Raw genomic sequence first — 20928 nt, 5'->3', positions numbered from 1 at the left:
ATCATTCAGCTAGTGTCTGATAAGTGCTGTCTGTTTCAGCTATCAGGTTACCTTTTAATCCTCTTACAGCTAAGTCAATCTGAAATAAAACAAAATAGAGGAAAAATTACTAAAAAACATTCATGTGTTCAAAAGGAAAAAGTTACTGTTTCTCAAATTTTTAACATTTTGTTTTCTGTAGATAGTTAAAATTTTTAGGCCTTTTGATAATGATCAGTCCATGTGCTTTGTTTAATATCTCCTTAAAATGTAAACGGTGAAGAAAAAGCATTTTGCCGAAACCCGGGATTGGACCAGGGACCTTTAGATCTTCAGTCTAACGCTCTCCCAACTGAGCTATTTCGGCCATATCTATACATTTTCTGGGGGGTTTGACACTCTGCAAATGTCAAGTGTCACACCTGGAGGGATATATTATAATTTTTCATTTGACTGTTTTTTGAAGCATGATTTCTATTTGAAACGCCTTCCATTTTGCTGTACATATTTAATAACATTCATTAACTATTTGTGAATGAGTAGAAAAAGACAGCAATTTTGCCATTGAATTTTTACATTTTCAGTTTGTCTCCATGCACCAGTATAATTCTGACCCTGTGCTTCTAGAATAGGTCATGGTCGCACATAAAACACAATTTGCATGCATAATGTTACATCAAGTTTTATTTTTTATGAGATGCAAACAATTGGAGCAAAAAAGAGACAAAAATTTAGAGAAAATATTTTATTGATTGTTAAAAGTGAGACCATTTGTCCCAAAATGTGCTGAAACATGTCAGAAGGACATGGGCATTTCACATTTTTTAAACTATGATTACCTACTTGTTAAGTTTTTGTTTATTAAGTATCGTTATGGTCTATTGATGTATGAGGTGAAAACTATGAAAGTAGACTTACCAGCAAATCTGTTTCTAGATATATTTCATGACAGCACTGTAGAAGGTTGATTCCCTACCCTAATAGGGACAGAGAACACAAAGAGGTGAAATAGTCCCTCCTCATTGACTGTCCAAAGGATTTTTCTAGTGCCAAAAGAACAACAGACATATGCACAAAAAATCTGTTTGAAGTTCCTAGAGTTCTTTTTTGAGAGGACAAATTCAGATTCACTCCAAAGACTCTCAGGAAATTTTTCAAAACCACATTACTAAGTTTTGTTTGACCTCATCTAATCAATAAATGAAGATAAAGTTTCTTGAAATTAAATGTTGATGTCAGAAGGGGGATTTGAACCCACGCCTCCAGGGTAGACTGCGACCTGAACGCAGCACCTTAGACCGCTCGGCCATCCTGACTTCGATATGCAATTGGAACTTAACTCCTTCCATGCTAGTCAGCAGAAATGTTACCATCCCTTGTGATTAAAAACTTGTCACACCACCCCAAAAAAGTCAATAAATAACATTTTTTATATGCGTACTTTTCGTCTGCATTAATTTTTAAACCTCCATTTATTTTGTTTGGATATTAGAAATGTTAGATTTCTCACAAATGCGGTGATGCACCACATTTCTTCAGAAACTACTGTTTGGCCACACAGCAGGGCTTTGAAAGGAAGAGCCCTATTTGGGTTTTGCAATGCAGATTTTGCAGGAATACCTTGCAGATGAAATTTGCAGAGTACCAAAACAGCAGAAAACCTCCCAAAGTGACCACATTTTAGAAATTATTTTGCACAATGAGTTAATCAACACCTGCAATTACTATTGTCAGCCTATAGGTGTTTTCACTCTGAACCATCCAGCATTGCAAGTATGCCAGTTTAGTGCCCAGCTTTTGCTTGCAGAGACAAGCAACCCATACATTTTTAAGTGGGCTCTACTCACTGGAGCAATGTCAAATATGTAGATGCTTTGTCTCACCATTAAAGTAGAAACCTCCTATATTTCAAATTAAAGATGACGGACCTGTGTGGAGCTTGTGTTTTTTGCCTTTTTGACTTTGTCCACAGCATATTTTTTAAGGACATTTGTCTCAGTAATGCCTCAGTGTTTCAAAGTCAAACAAGCTGACTATAATCATTCAGCTAGTGTCTGATAAGTGCTGTCTGTTTCAGCTATCAGGTTACCTTTTAATCCTCTTACAGCTAAGTCAATCTGAAATAAAACAAAATAGAGGAAAAATTACTAAAAAACATTCATGTGTTCAAAAGGAAAAAGTTACCGTTTCTCAAATTTTTAACATTTTGTTTTCTGTAGATAGTTAAGATTTTTAGGCCTTTTGATCATGATCAGTCCATGTGCTTTGTTTAATATCTCCTTAAAATGTAAACGGTGAAGAAAAAGAATTTTGCCGAAACCCGGGATTGGACCAGGGACCTTTAGATCTTCAGTCTAACGCTCTCCCAACTGAGCTATTTCGGCCATATCTATACATTTTCTGGGGGGTTTGACACTCTGCAAATGTCAAGTGTCACACCTGGAGGGATATATTATAATTTTTCATTTGACTGTTTTTTGAAGCATGATTTCTATTTGAAACGCCTTCCATTTTGCTGTACATATTTAATAACATTCATTAACTATTTGTGAATGAGTAGAAAAAGACAGCAATTTTGCCATTGAATTTTTACATTTTCAGTTTGTCTCCATGCACCAGTATAATTCTGACCCTGTGCTTCTAGAATAGGTCATGGTCGCACATAAAACACAATTTGCATGCATAATGTTACATCAAGTTTTATTTTTTATGAGCTGCAAACAATTGGAGCAAAAAAGAGACAAAAATTTAGAGAAAATATTTTATTGATTGTTAAAAGTGAGACCATTTGTCCCAAAATGTGCTGAAACATGTCAGAAGGACATGGGCATTTCACATTTTTTAAACTATGATTACCTACTTGTTAAGTTTTTGTTAATTAAGTATCGTTATGGTCTATTGATGTATGAGGTGAAAACTATGAAAGTAGACTTACCAGCAAATCCGTTTCTAGATATATTTCATGACAGCACTGTAGAAGGTTGATTCCCTACCCTAATAGGGACAGAGAACACAAAGAGGTGAAATAGTCCCTCCTCATTGACTGTCCAAAGGATTTTTCTAGTGCCAAAAGAACAACAGACATATGCACAAAAAATCTGTTTGATGTTCCTAGAGTTCTTTTTTGAGAGGACAAATTCAGATTCACTCCAAAGACTCTCAGGAAATTTTTTAAAACCACATTACTAAGTTTTGTTTGACCTCATCTAATCAATAAATGAAGATAAAGTTTCTTGAAATTAAATGTTGATGTCAGAAGTGGGATTTGAACCCACGCCTCCAGGGGAGACTGCGACCTGCGACTGCGACAAAATAGAGGAAAAATTACTAAAAAACATTCATGTGTTCAAAAGGAAAAAGTTACCGTTTCTCAAATTTTTAACAGAGACTGCCACCTGAACGCAGCGCCTTAGAACACTTGGCCATCCTGACTTCGATATGCAATTGGAACTTAACTCCTTCCATGCTAGTCAGCAGAAATGTTACCATTCCTTGTGATTAAAAACTTGTCACACCACCCCAAAAAAGTCAATAAATAACATTTTTTATATGCGTACTTTTCGTCTGCATAAATTTTTAAACCTCCATTTATTTTGTTTGGATATTAGAAATGTTAGATTTCTCACAAATGCGGTGATGCACCACATTTCTTCAGAAACTACTGTTTGGCCACACAGCAGGGCTTTGAAAGGAAGAGCCCTATTTGGGTTTTGCAATGCAGATTTTGCAGGAATACCTTGCAGATGAAATTTGCAGAGTACCAAAACAGCAGAAAACCTCCCAAAGTGACCACATTTTAGAAATTATTTTGCACAATGAGTTAATCAACACCTGCAATTACTATTGTCAGCCTATAGGTGTTTTCACTCTGAACCATCCAGCATTGCAAGTATGCCAGTTTAGTGCCCAGCTTTTGCTTGCAGAGACAAGCAACCCATACATTTTTAAGTGGGCTCTACTCACTGGAGCAATGTCAAATATGTAGATGCTTTGTCTCACCATTAAAGTAGAAACCTCCTATATTTCAAATTAAAGATGACGGACCTGTGTGGAGCTTGTGTTTTTTGCCTTTTTGACTTTGTCCACAGCATATTTTTTAAGGACATTTGTCTCAGTAATGCCTCAGTGTTTCAAAGTCAAACAAGCTGACTATAATCATTCAGCTAGTGTCTGATAAGTGCTGTCTGTTTCAGCTATCAGGTTACCTTTTAATCCTCTTACAGCTAAGTCAATCTGAAATAAAACAAAATAGAGGAAAAATTACTAAAAAACATTCATGTGTTCAAAAGGAAAAAGTTACTGTTTCTCAAATTTTTAACATTTTGTTTTCTGTAGATAGTTAAAATTTTTAGGCCTTTTGATCATGATCAGTCCATGTGCTTTGTTTAATATCTCCTTAAAATGTAAACGGTGAAGAAAAAGCATTTTGCCGAAAGCCGGGATTGGACCAGGGACCTTTAGATCTTCAGTCTAACGCTCTCCCAACTGAGCTATTTCGGCCATATCTATACATTTTCGGGGGGGTTTGACACTCTGCAAATGTCAAGTGTCACACCTGGAGGGATATATTATAATTTTTCATTTGACTGTTTTTTGAAGCATGATTTCTATTTGAAGCCTTCCATTTTGCTGTACATATTTAATAACATTCATTAACTATTTGTGAATGAGTAGAAAAAGACAGCAATTTTGCCATTGAATTTTTACATTTTCAGTTTGTCTCCATGCACCAGTATAATTCTGACCCTGTGCTTCTAGAATAGGTCATGGTCGCACATAAAACACAATTTGCATGCTTAATGTTACATCAAGTTTTATTTTTTATGAGATGCAAACAATTGGAGCAAAAAAGAGACAAAAATTTAGAGAAAATATTTTATTGATTGTGAAAAGTGAGACCATTTGTCCCAAAATGTGCTGAAACATGTCAGAAGGACATGGGCATTTCACATTTTTTAAACTATGATTACCTACTTGTTAAGTTTTTGTTAATTAAGTATCGTTATGGTCTATGGATGTATGAGGTGAAAACTATGAAAGTAGACTTACCAGCAAATCCGTTTCTAGATATATTTCATGACAGCACTGTAGAAGGTTGATTCCCTACCCTAATAGGGACAGAGAACACAAAGAGGTGAAATAGTCCCTCCTCATTGACTGTCCAAAGGATTTTTCTAGTGCCAAAAGAACAACAGACATATGCACAAAAAAACCTGTTTGATGTTCCTAGAGTTCTTTTTTGAGAGGACAAATTCAGATTCACTCCAAAGACTCTCAGGAAATTTTTCAAAACCACATTACTAAGTTTTGTTTGACCTCATCTAATCAATAAATGAAGATAAAGTTTTTTGAAATTAAATGTTGATGTCAGAAGTGGGATTTGAACCCACGCCTCCAGGGAAGACTGAACGCAGCGCCTTAGACCGCTCGGCCATCCTGACTTCGATATGCAATTGGAACTTAACTCCTTCCATGCTAGTCAGCAGAAATGTTACCATCCCTTGTGATTAAAAACTTGTCACACCACCCCAAAAAAGTCAATAAATAACATTTTTTATATGCGTACTTTTCGTCTGCATTAATTTTTAAACCTCCATTTATTTTGTTTGGATATTAGAAATGTTAGATTTCTCACAAATGCGGTGATGCACCACATTTCTTCAGAAACTACTGTTTGGCCACACAGCAGGGCTTTGAAAGGAAGAGCCCTATTTGGGTTTTGCAATGCAGATTTTGCAGGAATACCTTGCAGATGAAATTTGCAGAGTACCAAAACAGCAGAAAACCTCCCAAAGTGACCACATTTTAGAAATTATTTTGCACAATGAGTTAATCAACACCTGCAATTACTATTGTCAGCCTATAGGTGTTTTCACTCTGAACCATCCAGCATTGCAAGTATGCCAAGTTTAGTGCCCAGCTTTTGCTTGCAGAGACAAGCAACCCATACATTTTTAAGTGGGCTCTACTCACTGGAGCAATGTCAAATATGTAGATGCTTTGTCTCACCATTAAAGTAGAAACCTCCTATATTTCAAATTAAAGATGACGGACCTGTGTGGAGCTTGTGTTTTTTACCTTTTTGACTTTGTCCACAGCATATTTTTTAAGGACATTTGTCTCAGTAATGCCTCAGTGTTTCAAAGTCAAACAAGCTGACTATAATCATTCAGCTAGTGTCTGATAAGTGCTGTCTGTTTCAGCTATCAGGTTACCTTTTAATCCTCTTACAGCTAAGTCAATCTGAAATAAAACAAAATAGAGGAAAAATTACTAAAAAACATTCATGTGTTCAAAAGGAAAAAGTTACCGTTTCTCAAATTTTTAACATTTTGTTTTCTGTAGATAGTTAAGATTTTTAGGCCTTTTGATCATGATCAGTCCATGTGCTTTGTTTAATATCTCCTTAAAATGTAAACGGTGAAGAAAAAGCATTTTGCCGAAACCTGGGATTGGACCAGGGACCTTTAGATCTTCAGTCTAACGCTCTCCCAACTGAGCTATTTCGGCCATATCTATACATTTTCTGGGGGGTTTGACACTCTGCAAATGTCAAGTGTCACACCTGGAGGGATATATTATAATTTTTCATTTGACTGTTTTTTGAAGCATGATTTCTATTTGAAACGCCTTCCATTTTGCTGTACATATTTAATAACATTCATTAACTATTTGTGAATGAGTAGAAAAAGACAGCAATTTTGCCATTGAATTTTTACATTTTCAGTTTGTCTCCATGCACCAGTATAATTCTGACCCTGTGCTTCTAGAATAGGTCATGGTCGCACATAAAACACAATTTGCATGCATAATGTTACATCAAGTTTTATTTTTTATGAGATGCAAACAATTGGAGCAAAAAAGAGACAAAAATTTAGAGAAAATATTTTATTGATTGTGAAAAGTGAGACCATTTGTCCCAAAATGTGCTGAAACATGTCAGAAGGACATGGGCATTTCACATTTGTTAAACTATGATAACCTACTTGTTAAGTTTTTGTTAATTAAGTATCGTTATGGTCTATTGATGTATGAGGTGAAAACTATGAAAGTAGACTTACCAGCAAATCCGTTTCTAGATATATTTCATGACAGCACTTTAGAAGGTTGATTCCCTACCCTAATAGGGACAGAGAACACAAAGAGGTGAAATAGTCCCTCCTCATTGACTGTCCAAAGGATTTTTCTAGTGCCAAAAGAACAACAGACATATGCACAAAAAAACCTGTTTGATGTTCCTAGAGTTCTTTTTTGAGAGGACAAATTCAGATTCACTCCAAAGACTCTCAGGAAATTTTTCAAAACCACATTACTAAGTTTTGTTTGACCTCATCTAATCAATAAATGAAGATAAAGTTTCTTGAAATTAAATGTTGATGTCAGAAGTGGGATTTGCACCCACGCCTCCAGGGAAGACTGCGACCTGAACGCAGCGCCTTAGACCGCTCGGCCATCCTGACTTCGATATGCAATTGGAACTTAACTCCTTCCATGCTAGTCAGCAGAAATGTTACCATCCCTTGTGATTAAAAACTTGTCACACCACCCCAAAAAAGTCAATAAATAACATTTTTTATATGCGTACTTTTCGTCTGCATTAATTTTTAAACCTCCATTTATTTTGTTTGGATTTTAGAAATGTTAGATTTCTCACAAATGCGGTGATGCACCACATTTCTTCAGAAACTACTGTTTGGCCACACAGCAGGGCTTTGAAAGGAAGAGCCCTATTTGGGTTTTGCAATGCAGATTTTGCAGGAATACCTTGCAGATGAAATTTGCAGAGTACCAAAACAGCAGAAAACCTCCCAAAGTGACCACATTTTAGAAATTATTTTGCACAATGAGTTAATCAACACCTGCAATTACTATTGTCAGCCTATAGGTGTTTTCACTCTGAACCATCCAGCATTGCAAGTATGCCAAGTTTAGTGCCCAGCTTTTGCTTGCAGAGACAAGCAACCCATACATTTTTAAGTGGGCTCTACTCACTGGAGCAATGTCAAATATGTAGATGCTTTGTCTCACCATTAAAGTAGAAACCTCCTATATTTCAAATTAAAGATGACGGACCTGTGTGGAGCTTGTGTTTTTTACCTTTTTGACTTTGTCCACAGCATATTTTTTAAGGACATTTGTCTCAGTAATGCCTCAGTGTTTCAAAGTCAAACAAGCTGACTATAATCATTCAGCTAGTGTCTGATAAGTGCTGTCTGTTTCAGCTATCAGGTTACCTTTTAATCCTCTTACAGCTAAGTCAATCTGAAATAAAACAAAATAGAGGAAAAATTACTAAAAAACATTCATGTGTTCAAAAGGAAAAAGTTACCGTTTCTCAAATTTTTAACATTTTGTTTTCTGTAGATAGTTAAGATTTTTAGGCCTTTTGATCATGATCAGTCCATGTGCTTTGTTTAATATCTCCTTAAAATGTAAACGGTGAAGAAAAAGCATTTTGCCGAAACCTGGGATTGGACCAGGGACCTTTAGATCTTCAGTCTAACGCTCTCCCAACTGAGCTATTTCGGCCATATCTATACATTTTCTGGGGGGTTTGACACTCTGCAAATGTCAAGTGTCACACCTGGAGGGATATATTATAATTTTTCATTTGACTGTTTTTTGAAGCATGATTTCTATTTGAAATGCCTTCCATTTTGCTGTACATATTTAATAACATTCATTAACTATTTGTGAATGAGTAGAAAAAGACAGCAATTTTGCCATTGAATTTTTACATTTTCAGTTTGTCTCCATGCACCAGTATAATTCTGACCCTGTGCTTCTAGAATAGGTCATGGTCGCACATAAAACACAATTTGCATGCATAATGTTACATCAAGTTTTATTTTTTATGAGATGCAAACAATTGGAGCAAAAAAGAGACAAAAATTTAGAGAAAATATTTTATTGATTGTGAAAAGTGAGACCATTTGTCCCAAAATGTGCTGAAACATGTCAGAAGGACATGGGCATTTCACATTTTTTAAACTATGATTACCTACTTGTTAAGTTTTTGTTAATTAAGTATCGTTATGGTCTATTGATGTATGAGGTGAAAACTATGAAAGTAGACTTACCAGCAAATCCGTTTCTAGATATATTTCATGACAGCACTGTAGAAGGTTGATTCCCTACCCTAATAGGGACAGAGAACACAAAGAGGTGAAATAGTCCCTCCTCATTGACTGTCCAAAGGATTTTTCTAGTGCCAAAAGAACAACAGACATATGCACAAAAAAACCTGTTTGATGTTCCTAGAGTTCTTTTTTGAGAGGACAAATTCAGATTCACTACAAAGACTCTCAGGAAATTTTTCAAAACCACATTACTAAGTTTTGTTTGACCTCATCTAATCAATAAATGAAGATAAAGTTTTTTGAAATTAAATGTTGATGTCAGAAGTGGGATTTAAACCCACGCCTCCAGGGAAGACTGCAACCTGAACGCAGCGCCTTAGACCGCTCGGCCATCCTGACTTCGATATGCAATTGGAACTTAACTCCTTCCATGCTAGTCAGCAGAAATGTTACCATCCCTTGTGATTAAAAACTTGTCACATCACCCCAAAAAAGTCAATAAATAACATTTTTTATATGCGTACTTTTCGTCTGCATTAATTTTTAAACCTCCATTTATTTTGTTTGGATATTAGAAATGTTAGATTTCTCACAAATGCGGTGATGCACCACATTTCTTCAGAAGCTACTGTTTGGCCACACAGCAGGGCTTTGAAAGGAAGAGCCCTATTTGGGTTTTGCAATGCAGATTTTGCAGGAATACCTTGCAGATGAAATTTGCAGAGTACCAAAACAGCAGAAAACCTCCCAAAGTGACCACATTTTAGAAATTATTTTGCACAATGAGTTAATCAACACCTGCAATTACTATTGTCAGCCTATAGGTGTTTTCACTCTGAACCATCCAGCATTGCAAGTATGCCAGTTTAGTGCCCAGCTTTTGCTTGCAGAGACTAGCAACCCATACATTTTTAAGTGGGCTCTACTCACTGGAGCAATGTCAAATATGTAGATGCTTTGTCTCACCATTAAAGTAGAAACCTCCTATATTTCAAATTAAAGATGACGGACCTGTGTGGAGCTTGTGTTTTTTGCCTTTTTGACTTTGTCCACAGCATATTTTTTAAGGACATTTGTCTCAGTAATGCCTCAGTGTTTCAAAGTCAAACAAGCTGACTATAATCATTCAGCTAGTGTCTGATAAGTGCTGTCTGTTTCAGCTATCAGGTTACCTTTTAATCCTCTTACAGCTAAGTCAATCTGAAATAAAACAAAATAGAGGAAAAATTACTAAAAAACATTCATGTGTTCAAAAGGAAAAAGTTACCGTTTCTCAAATTTTTAACATTTTGTTTTCTGTAGATAGTTAAGATTTTTAGGCCTTTTGATCATGATCAGTCCATGTGCTTTGTTTAATATCTCCTTAAAATGTAAACGGTGAAGAAAAAGCATTTTGCCGAAACCCGGGATTGGACCAGGGACCTTTAGATCTTCAGTCTAACGCTCTCCCAACTGAGCTATTTCGGCCATATTTATACATTTTCTGGGGGGTTTGACACTCTGCAAATGTCAAGTGTCACACCTGGAGGGATATATTATAATTTTTCATTTGACTGTTTTTTGAAGCATGATTTCTATTTGAAACGCCTTCCATTTTGCTGTACATATTTAATAACATTCATTAACTATTTGTGAATGAGTAGAAAAAGACAGCAATTTTGCCATTGAATTTTTACATTTTCAGTTTGTCTCCATGCACCAGTATAATTCTGACCCTGTGCTTCTAGAATAGGTCATGGTCGCACATAAAACACAATTTGCATGCATAATGTTACATCAAGTTTTATTTTTTATGAGATGCAAACAATTGGAGCAAAAAAGAGACAAAAATTTAGAGAAAATATTTTATTGATTGTTAAAAGTGAGACCATTTGTCCCAAAATGTGCTGAAACATGTCAGAAGGACATGGGCATTTCACATTTTTTAAACTATGATTACCTACTTGTTAAGTTTTTGTTAATTAAGTATCGTTATGGTCTATTGATGTATGAGGTGAAAACTATGAAAGTAGACTTACCAGCAAATCCGTTTCTAGATATATTTCATGACAGCACTTTAGAAGGTTGATTCCCTACCCTAATAGGGACAGAGAACACAAAGAGGTGAAATAGTCCCTCCTCATTGACTGTCCAAAGGATTTTTCTAGTGCCAAAAGAACAACAGACATATGCACAAAAAAACCTGTTTGATGTTCCTAGAGTTCTTTTTTGAGAGGACAAATTCAGATTCACTCCAAAGACTCTCAGGAAATTTTTCAAAACCACATTACTAAGTTTTGTTTGACCTCATCTAATCAATAAATGAAGATAAAGTTTCTTGAAATTAAATGTTGATGTCAGAAGTGGGATTTGAACCCAAGCCTCCAGGGAAGACTGCGACCTGAACGCAGCGCCTTAGACCGCTCGGCCATCCTGACTTCGATATGCAATTGGAACTTAACTCCTTCCATGCTAGTCAGCAGAAATGTTACCATCCCTTGTGATTAAAAACTTGTCACACCACCCCAAAAAAGTCAATAAATAACATTTTTTATATGCGTACTTTTCGTCTGCATTAATTTTTAAACCTCCATTTATTTTGTTTGGATATTAGAAATGTTAGATTTCTCACAAATGCGGTGATGCACCACATTTCTTCAGAAACTACTGTTTGGCCACACAGCAGGGCTTTGAAAGGAAGAGCCCTATTTGGGTTTTGCAATGCAGATTTTGCAGGAATACCTTGCAGATGAAATTTGCAGAGTACCAAAACAGCAGAAAACCTCCCAAAGTGACCACATTTTAGAAATTATTTTGCACAATGAGTTAATCAACACCTGCAATTACTATTGTCAGCCTATAGGTGTTTTCACTCTGAACCATCCAGCATTGCAAGTATGCCAAGTTTAGTGCCCAGCTTTTGCTTGCAGAGACAAGCAACCCATACATTTTTAAGTGGGCTCTACTCACTGGAGCAATGTCAAATATGTAGATGCTTTGTCTCACCATTAAAGTAGAAACCTCCTATATTTCAAATTAAAGATGACGGACCTGTGTGGAGCTTGTGTTTTTTACCTTTTTGACTTTGTCCACAGCATATTTTTTAAGGACATTTGTCTCAGTAATGCCTCAGTGTTTCAAAGTCAAACAAGCTGACTATAATCATTCAGCTAGTGTCTGATAAGTGCTGTCTGTTTCAGCTATCAGGTTACCTTTTAATCCTCTTACAGCTAAGTCAATCTGAAATAAAACAAAATAGAGGAAAAATTACTAAAAAACATTCATGTGTTCAAAAGGAAAAAGTTACCGTTTCTCAAATTTTTAACATTTTGTTTTCTGTAGATAGTTAAGATTTTTAGGCCTTTTGATCATGATCAGTCCATGTGCTTTGTTTAATATCTCCTTAAAATGTAAACGGTGAAGAAAAAGCATTTTGCCGAAACCTGGGATTGGACCAGGGACCTTTAGATCTTCAGTCTAACGCTCTCCCAACTGAGCTATTTCGGCCATATCTATACATTTTCTGGGGGGTTTGACACTCTGCAAATGTCAAGTGTCACACCTGGAGGGATATATTATAATTTTTCATTTGACTGTTTTTTGAAGCATGATTTCTATTTGAAACGCCTTCCATTTTGCTGTACATATTTAATAACATTCATTAACTATTTGTGAATGAGTAGAAAAAGACAGCAATTTTGCCATTGAATTTTTACATTTTCAGTTTGTCTCCATGCACCAGTATAATTCTGACCCTGTGCTTCTAGAATAGGTCATGGTCGCACATAAAACACAATTTGCATGCATAATGTTACATCAAGTTTTATTTTTTATGAGATGCAAACAATTGGAGCAAAAAAGAGACAAAAATTTAGAGAAAATATTTTATTGATTGTTAAAAGTGAGACCATTTGTCCCAAAATGTGCTGAAACATGTCAGAAGGACATGGGCATTTCACATTTTTTAAACTATGATTACCTACTTGTTAAGTTTTTGTTAATTAAGTATCGTTATGGTCTATTGATGTATGAGGTGAAAACTATGAAAGTAGACTTACCAGCAAATCCGTTTCTAGATATATTTCATGACAGCACTTTAGAAGGTTGATTCCCTACCCTAATAGGGACAGAGAACACAAAGAGGTGAAATAGTCCCTCCTCATTGACTGTCCAAAGGATTTTTCTAGTGCCAAAAGAACAACAGACATATGCACAAAAAAACCTGTTTGATGTTCCTAGAGTTCTTTTTTGAGAGGACAAATTCAGATTCACTCCAAAGACTCTCTGGAAATTTTTCAAAACCACATTACTAAGCTTTGTTTGACCTCATCTAATCAATAAATGAAGATAAAGTTTCTTGAAATTAAATGTTGATGTCAGAAGTGGGATTTGCACCCACGCCTCCAGGGAAGACTGCGACCTGAACGCAGCGCCTTAGACCGCTCGGCCATCCTGACTTCGATATGCAATTGGAACTTAACTCCTTCCATGCTAGTCAGCAGAAATGTTACCATTCCTTGTGATTAAAAACTTGTCACACCACCCCAAAAAAGTCAATAAATAACATTTTTTATATGCGTACTTTTCGTCTGCATTAATTTTTAAACCTCCATTTATTTTGTTTGGATATTAGAAATGTTAGATTTCTCACAAATGCGGTGATGCACCACATTTCTTCAGAAACTACTGTTTGGCCACACAGCAGGGCTTTGAAAGGAAGAGCCCTATTTGGGTTTTGCAATGCAGATTTTGCAGGAATACCTTGCAGATGAAATTTACAGAGTACCAAAACAGCAGAAAACCTCCCAAAGTGACCACATTTTAGAAATTATTTTGCACAATGAGTTAATCAACACCTGCAATTACTATTGTCAGCCTATAGGTGTTTTCACTCTGAACCATCCAGCATTGCAAGTATGCCAGTTTAGTGCCCAGCTTTTGCTTGCAGAGGCAAGCAACCCATACATTTTTAAGTGGGCTCTACTCACTGGAGCAATGTCAAATATGTAGATGCTTTGTCTCACCATTAAAGTAGAAACCTCCTATATTTCAAATTAAAGATGACGGACCTGTGTGGAGCTTGTGTTTTTTGCCTTTTTGACTTTGTCCACAGCATATTTTTTAAGGACATTTGTCTCAGTAATGCCTCAGTGTTTCAAAGTCAAACAAGCTGACTATAATCATTCAGCTAGTGTCTGATAAGTGCTGTCTGTTTCAGCTATCAGGTTACCTTTTAATCCTCTTACAGCTAAGTCAATCTGAAATAAAACAAAATAGAGGAAAAATTACTAAAAAACATTCATGTGTTCAAAAGGAAAAAGTTACCGTTTCTCAAATTTTTAACATTTTGTTTTCTGTAGATAGTTAAGATTTTTAGGCCTTTTGATCATGATCAGTCCATGTGCTTTGTTTAATATCTCCTTAAAATGTAAACGGTGAAGAAAAAGCATTTTGCCGAAACACGGGACCTTTAGATCTTCAGTCTAACGCTCTCCCAACTGAGCTATTTCGGCCATATCTATACATTTTCTGGGGGGTTTGACACTCTGCAAATGTCAAGTGTCACACCTGGAGGGATATATTATAATTTTTCATTTGACTGTTTTTTGAAGCATGATTTCTATTTGAAACGCCTTCCATTTTGCTGTACATATTTAATAACATTCATTAACTATTTGTGAATGAGTAGAAAAAGACAGCAATTTTGCCATTGAATTTTTACATTTTCAGTTTGTCTCCATGCACCAGTATAATTCTGACCCTGTGCTTCTAGAATAGGTCATGGTCGCCATAAAACACAATTTGCATGCATAATGTTACATCAAGTTTTATTTTTTATGAGATGCAAACAATTGGAGCAAAAAAGAGACAAAAATTTAGAGAAAATATTTTATTGATTGTTAAAAGTGAGACCATTTGTCCCAAAATGTGCTGAAACATGTCAGAAGGACATGGGCATTTCACATTTTTTAAACTATGATTACCTACTTGTTAAGTTTTTGTTTATTAAGTATCGTTATGGTCTATTGATGTATGAGGTGAAAACTATGAAAGTAGACTTACCAGCAAATCCGTTTCTAGATATATTTCATGACAGCACTGTAGAAGGTTGATTCCCTAACCTAATAGGGACAGAGAACACAAAGAGGTAAAATAGTCCCTCCTCATTGACTGTCCAAAGGATTTTTCTAGTGCCAAAAGAACAACAGACATATGCACAAAAAATCTGTTTGATGTTCCTAGAGTTCTTTTTTGAGAGGACAAATTCAGATTCACTCCAAAGACTCTCAGGAAATTTTTCAAAACCACATTACTAAGTTTTGTTTGACCTCATCTAATCAATAAATGAAGATAAAGTTCCTTGAAATTAAATGTTGATGTCAGAAGTGGGATTTGAACCCACTCCTCCAGCGGAGACACGCAGCGCCTTAGACCGCTCGGCCATCCTGACTTCGATATGCAATTGGAACTTAACTCCTTCCATGCTAGTCAGCAGAAATGTTACCATTCCTTGTGATTAAAAACTTGTCACACCACCCCAAAAAAGTCAATAAATAACATTTTTTATATGCGTACTTTTCGTCTGCATTAATTTTTAAACCTCCATTTATTTTGTTTGGATATTAGAAATGTTAGATTTCTCACAAATGCGGTGATGCACCACATTTCTTCAGAAACTACTGTTTGGCCACACAGCAGGGCTTTGAAAGGAAGAGCCCTATTTGGGTTTTGCAATGCAGATTTTGCAGGAATACCTTGCAGATGAAATTTGCAGAGTACCAAAACAGCAGAAAACCTCCCAAAGTGACCACATTTTAGAAATAATTTTGCACAATGAGTTAATCAACACCTGCAATTACTATTGTCAGCCTATAGGTGTTTTCACTCTGAACCATCCAGCATTGCAAGTATGCCAGTTTAGTGCCCAGCTTTTGCTTGCAGAGACAAGCAACCCATACATTTTTAAGTGGGCTCTACTCACTGGAGCAATATCAAATATGTAGATGCTTTGTCTCACCATTAAAGTAGAAACCTCCTATATTTCAAATTAAAAATGACGGACCTGTGTGGAGCTTGTGTTTTTTGCCTTTTTGACTTTGTCCACAGCATATTTTTTAAGGACATTTGTCTCAGTAATGCCTCAGTGTTTCAAAGTCAAACAAGCTGACTATAATCATTCAGCTAGTGTCTGATAAGTGCTGTCTGTTTCAGCTATCAGGTTACCTTTTAATCCTCTTACAGCTAAGTCAATCTGAAATAAAACAAAATAGAGGAAAAATTACTAAAAAACATTCATGTGTTCAAAAGGAAAAAGTTACCGTTTCTCAAATTTTTAACATTTTGTTTTCTGTAGATAGTTAAGATTTTTAGGCCTTTTGATCATGATCAGTCCATGTGCTTTGTTTAATATCTCCTTAAAATGTAAACGGTGAAGAAAAAGCATTTTGCCGAAACACGGGATCTTTAGATCTTCAGTCTAACGCTCTCCCAACTGAGCTATTTCGGCCATATCTATACATTTTCTGGGGGGTTTGACACTCTACAAATGTCAAGTGTCACACCTGGAGGGATATATTATAAATTTTCATTTGACTGTTTTTTGAAGCATGATTTCTATTTGAAACGCCTTCCATTTTGCTGTACATATTTAATAACATTCATTAACTATTTGTGAATGAGTAGAAAAAGACAGCAATTTTGCCATTGAATTTTTACATTTTCAGTTTGTCTCCATGCACCAGTATAATTCTGACCCTGTGCTTCTAGAATAGGTCATGGTCGCACATAAAACACAATTTGCATGCATAATGTTACATCAAGTTTTATTTTTTATGAGATGCAAACAATTGGAGCAAAAAAGAGACAAAAATTTAGAGAAAATATTTTATTGATTGTTAAAAGTGAGACCATTTGTCCCAAAATGTGCTGAAACATGTCAGAAGGACATGGGCATTTCACATTTTTTAAACTATGATTACCTACTTGTTAAGTTTTTGTTAATTAAGTATCGTTATGGTCTATTGATGTATGAGGTGAAAACTATGAAAGTAGACTTACCAGCAAATCCGTTTCTAGATATATTTCATGACAGCACTGTAGAAGGTTGATTCCCTACCCTAATAGGGACAGAGAACACAAAGAGGTGAAATAGTCCCTCCTCATTGACTGTCCAAAGGATTTTTCTAGTGCCAAAAGAACAACAGACATATGCACAAAAAAACCTGTTTGATGTTCCTAGAGTTCTTTTTTGAGAGGACAAATTCAGATTCACTCCAAAGACTCTCAGGAAATTTTTCAAAACCACATTACTAAGTTTTGTTTGACCTCATCTAATCAATAAATGAAGATAAAGTTTCTTGAAAATAAATGTTGATGTCAGAAGTCCAGGGACGACTGCGACCTGAACGCAGCGCCTTAGACCGCTCGGCCATCCTGACTTCGATATGCAATTGGAACTTAACTCCTTCCATGCTAGTCAGCAGAAATGTTACCATCCCTTGTGATTAAAAACTTGTCACACCACCCCAAAAAAGTCAATAAATAACATTTTTTATATGCGTACTTTTCGTCTGCATTAATTTTTAAACCTCCATTTATTTTGTTTGGATATTAGAAATGTTAGATTTCTCACAAATGCGGTGATGCACCACATTTCTTCAGAAACTACTGTTTGGCCACACAGCAGGGCTTTGAAAGGAAGAGCCCTATTTGGGTTTTGCAATGCAGATTTTGCAGGAATACCTTGCAGATGAAATTTGCAGAGTACCAAAACAGCAGAAAACCTCCCAAAGTGACCACATTTTAGAAATTATTTTGCACAATGAGTTAATCAACACCTGCAATTACTATTGTCAGCCTATAGGTGTTTTCACTCTGAACCATCCAGCATTGCAAGTATGCCAGTTTAGTGCCCAGCTTTTGCTTGCAGAGACAAGCAACCCATACATTTTTAAGTGGGCTCTACTCACTGGAGCAATGTCAAATATGTAGATGCTTTGTCTCACCATTAAAGTAGAAACCTCCTATATTTCAAATTAAAGATGACGGACCTGTGTGGAGCTTGTGTTTTTTGCCTTTTTGACTTTGTCCACAGCATATTTTTTAAGGACATTTGTCTCAGTAATGCCTCAGTGTTTCAAAGTCAAACAAGCTGACTATAATCATTCAGCTAGTGTCTGATAAGTGCTGTCTGTTTCAGCTATCAGGTTACCTTTTAATCCTCTTACAGCTAAGTCAATCTGAAATAAAACAAAATAGAGGAAAAATTACTAAAAAACATTCATGTGTTCAAAAGGAAAAAGTTACCGTTTCTCAAATTTTTAACATTTTGTTTTCTGTAGATAGTTAAGATTTTTAGGCCTTTTGATCATGATCAGTCCATGTGCTTTGTTTAATATCTCCTTAAAATGTAAACGGTGAAGAAAAAGCATTTTGCCAAAACACGGGATTGGACCAGGGACCTTTAGATATTCAGTCTAACGCTCTCCCAACTGAGCTATTTCGGCCATATCTATACATTTTCTGGGGGGTTTGACACTCTGCAAATGTCAAGTGTCACACATGGAGGGATATATTATAATTTTTCATTTGACTGTTTTTTGAAGCATGATTTCTATTTGAAACGCCTTCCATTTTGCTGTACATATTTAATAACATTCATTAACTATTTGTGAATGAGTAGAAAAAGACAGCAATTTTGCCATTGAATTTTTACATTTTCAGTTTGTCTCCATGCACCAGTATAATTCTGACCCTGTGCTTCTAGAATAGGTCATGGTCGCACATAAAACACAATTTGCATGCATAATGTTACATCAAGTTTTATTTTTTATGAGATGCAAACAATTGGAGCAAAAAAGAGACAAAAATTTAGAGAAAATATTTTATTGATTGTTAAAAGTGAGACCATTTGTCCCAAAATGTGCTGAAACATGTCAGAATGACATGGGCATTTCACATTTTTTAAACTATGATTACCTACTTGTTAAGTTTTTGTTAATTAAGTATCGTTATGGTCTATTGATGTATGAGGTGAAAACTATGAAAGTAGACTTACCAGCAAATCCGTTTCTAGATATATTTCATGACAGCACTGTAGAAGGTTGATTCCCTACCCTAATAGGGACAGAGAACACAAAGAGGTGAAATAGTCCCTCCTCATTGACTGTCCAAAGGATTTTTCTAGTGCCAAAAGAACAACAGACATATGCACAAAAAAACCTGTTTGATGTTCCTAGAGTTCTTTTTTGAGAGGACAAATTCAGATTCACTCCAAAGACTCTCAGGAAATTTTTCAAAACCACATTACTAAGTTTTGTTTGACCTCATCTAATCAATAAATGAAGATAAAGTTTCTTGAAATTAAATGTTGATGTCAGAAGTGGGATTTGAACCCACGCCTCCAGGGAAGACTGTGACCTGCGACTGCGACAAAATAGAGGAAAAATTACTAAAAAACATTCATGTGTTCAAAAGGAAAAAGTTACCGTTTCTCAAATTTTTAACAGAGACTGCCACCTGAACGCAGCGCCTTAGACCGCTCGGCCATCCTGACTTCGATATGCAATTGGAACTTAACTCCTTCCATGCTAGTCAGCAGAAATGTTACCATCCCTTGTGATTAAAAACTTGTCACACCACCCCAAAAAAGTCAATAAATAACATTTTTTATATGCGTACTTTTCGTCTGCATTAATTTTTAAACCTCCATTTATTTTGTTTGGATATTAGAAATGTTAGATTTCTCACAAATGCGGTGATGCACCACATTTCTTCAGAAGCTACTGTTTGGCCACACAGCAGGGCTTTGAAAGGAAGAGCCCTATTTGGGTTTTGCAATGCAGATTTTGCAGGAATACCTTGCAGATGAAATTTGCAGAGTACCAAAACAGCAGAAAACCTCCCAAAGTGACCACATTTTAGAAATTATTTTGCACAATGAGTTAATCAACACCTGCAATTACTATTGTCAGCCTATAGGTGTTTTCACTCTGAACCATCCAGCATTGCAAGTATGCCAGTTTAGTGCCCAGCTTTTGCTTGCAGAGACAAGCAACCCATACATTTTTAAGTGGGCTCTACTCACTGGAGCAATGTCAAATATGTAGATGCTTTGTCTCACCATTAAAGTAGAAACCTCCTATATTTCAAATTAAAGATGACGGACCTGTGTGGAGCTTGTGTTTTTTGCCTTTTTGACTTTGTCCACAGCATATTTTTTAAGGACATTTGTCTCAGTAATGCCTCAGTGTTTCAAAGTCAAACAAGCTGACTATAATCATTCAGCTAGTGTCTGATAAGTGCTGTCTGTTTCAGCTATCAGGTTACCTTTTAATCCTCTTACAGCTAAGTCAATCTGAAATAAAACAAAATAGAGGAAAAATTACTAAAAAACATTCATGTGTTCAAAAGGAAAAAGTTACCGTTTCTCAAATTTTTAACATTTTGTTTTCTGTAGATAGTTAAGATTTTTAGGCCTTTTGATCATGATCAGTCCATGTGCTTTGTTTAATATCTCCTTAAAATGTAAACGGTGAAGAAAAAGCATTTTGCCGAAACCCGGGATTGGACCAGGGACCTTTAGATCTTCAGTCTAACGCTCTCCCAACTGAGCTATTTCGGCCATATTTATACATTTTCTGGGGGGTTTGACACTCTGCAAATGTCAAGTGTCACACCTGGAGGGATATATTATAATTTTTCATTTGACTGTTTTTTGAAGCATGATTTCTATTTGAAACGCCTTCCATTTTGCTGTACATATTTAATAACATTCATTAACTATTTGTGAATGAGTAGAAAAAGACAGCAATTTTGCCATTGAATTTTTACATTTTCAGTTTGTCTCCATGCACCAGTATAATTCTGACCCTGTGCTTCTAGAATAGGT

The 20928-nt window shown here is 35.8% G+C and overlaps 7 non-coding genes across 7 annotated transcripts; all 7 read right to left on the bottom strand.

Moving 5' to 3' along the window:
* Positions 1–273: 273 nt before the first annotated feature.
* Positions 274–346, bottom strand: TRNAF-GAA (transfer RNA phenylalanine (anticodon GAA)). Its single transcript has one exon. It is a non-coding gene; the product is annotated as a tRNA-Phe (tRNA).
* A 1944-nt stretch (positions 347–2290) lies between these two features.
* Positions 2291–2363, bottom strand: TRNAF-GAA (transfer RNA phenylalanine (anticodon GAA)). The gene has a single exon. It is a non-coding gene; the product is annotated as a tRNA-Phe (tRNA).
* Positions 2364–6416: 4053 nt separating this feature from the next.
* On the bottom strand, positions 6417–6489 carry TRNAF-GAA (transfer RNA phenylalanine (anticodon GAA)). Its single transcript has one exon. It is a non-coding gene; the product is annotated as a tRNA-Phe (tRNA).
* A 1946-nt stretch (positions 6490–8435) lies between these two features.
* TRNAF-GAA (transfer RNA phenylalanine (anticodon GAA)) lies at positions 8436–8508 on the bottom strand. Its single transcript has one exon. It is a non-coding gene; the product is annotated as a tRNA-Phe (tRNA).
* Positions 8509–10453: 1945 nt separating this feature from the next.
* Positions 10454–10526, bottom strand: TRNAF-GAA (transfer RNA phenylalanine (anticodon GAA)). The gene has a single exon. It is a non-coding gene; the product is annotated as a tRNA-Phe (tRNA).
* A 1946-nt stretch (positions 10527–12472) lies between these two features.
* Positions 12473–12545, bottom strand: TRNAF-GAA (transfer RNA phenylalanine (anticodon GAA)). The gene has a single exon. It is a non-coding gene; the product is annotated as a tRNA-Phe (tRNA).
* Positions 12546–20588: 8043 nt separating this feature from the next.
* Positions 20589–20661, bottom strand: TRNAF-GAA (transfer RNA phenylalanine (anticodon GAA)). The gene has a single exon. It is a non-coding gene; the product is annotated as a tRNA-Phe (tRNA).
* Positions 20662–20928: the final 267 nt, after the last annotated feature.

This window comes from Dendrobates tinctorius, unplaced genomic scaffold (genome assembly GCF_039654945.1).
Source record: "Dendrobates tinctorius isolate UK_male_01 unplaced genomic scaffold, ASM3965494v1 ptg000350l, whole genome shotgun sequence".
In the NCBI taxonomy this organism is placed as follows: Eukaryota; Metazoa; Chordata; class Amphibia; order Anura; family Dendrobatidae; genus Dendrobates; species Dendrobates tinctorius.
The sequence above is the reverse complement of the archived record's forward strand: the minus strand, read 5'-3'. Positions and strand labels throughout refer to the sequence as shown.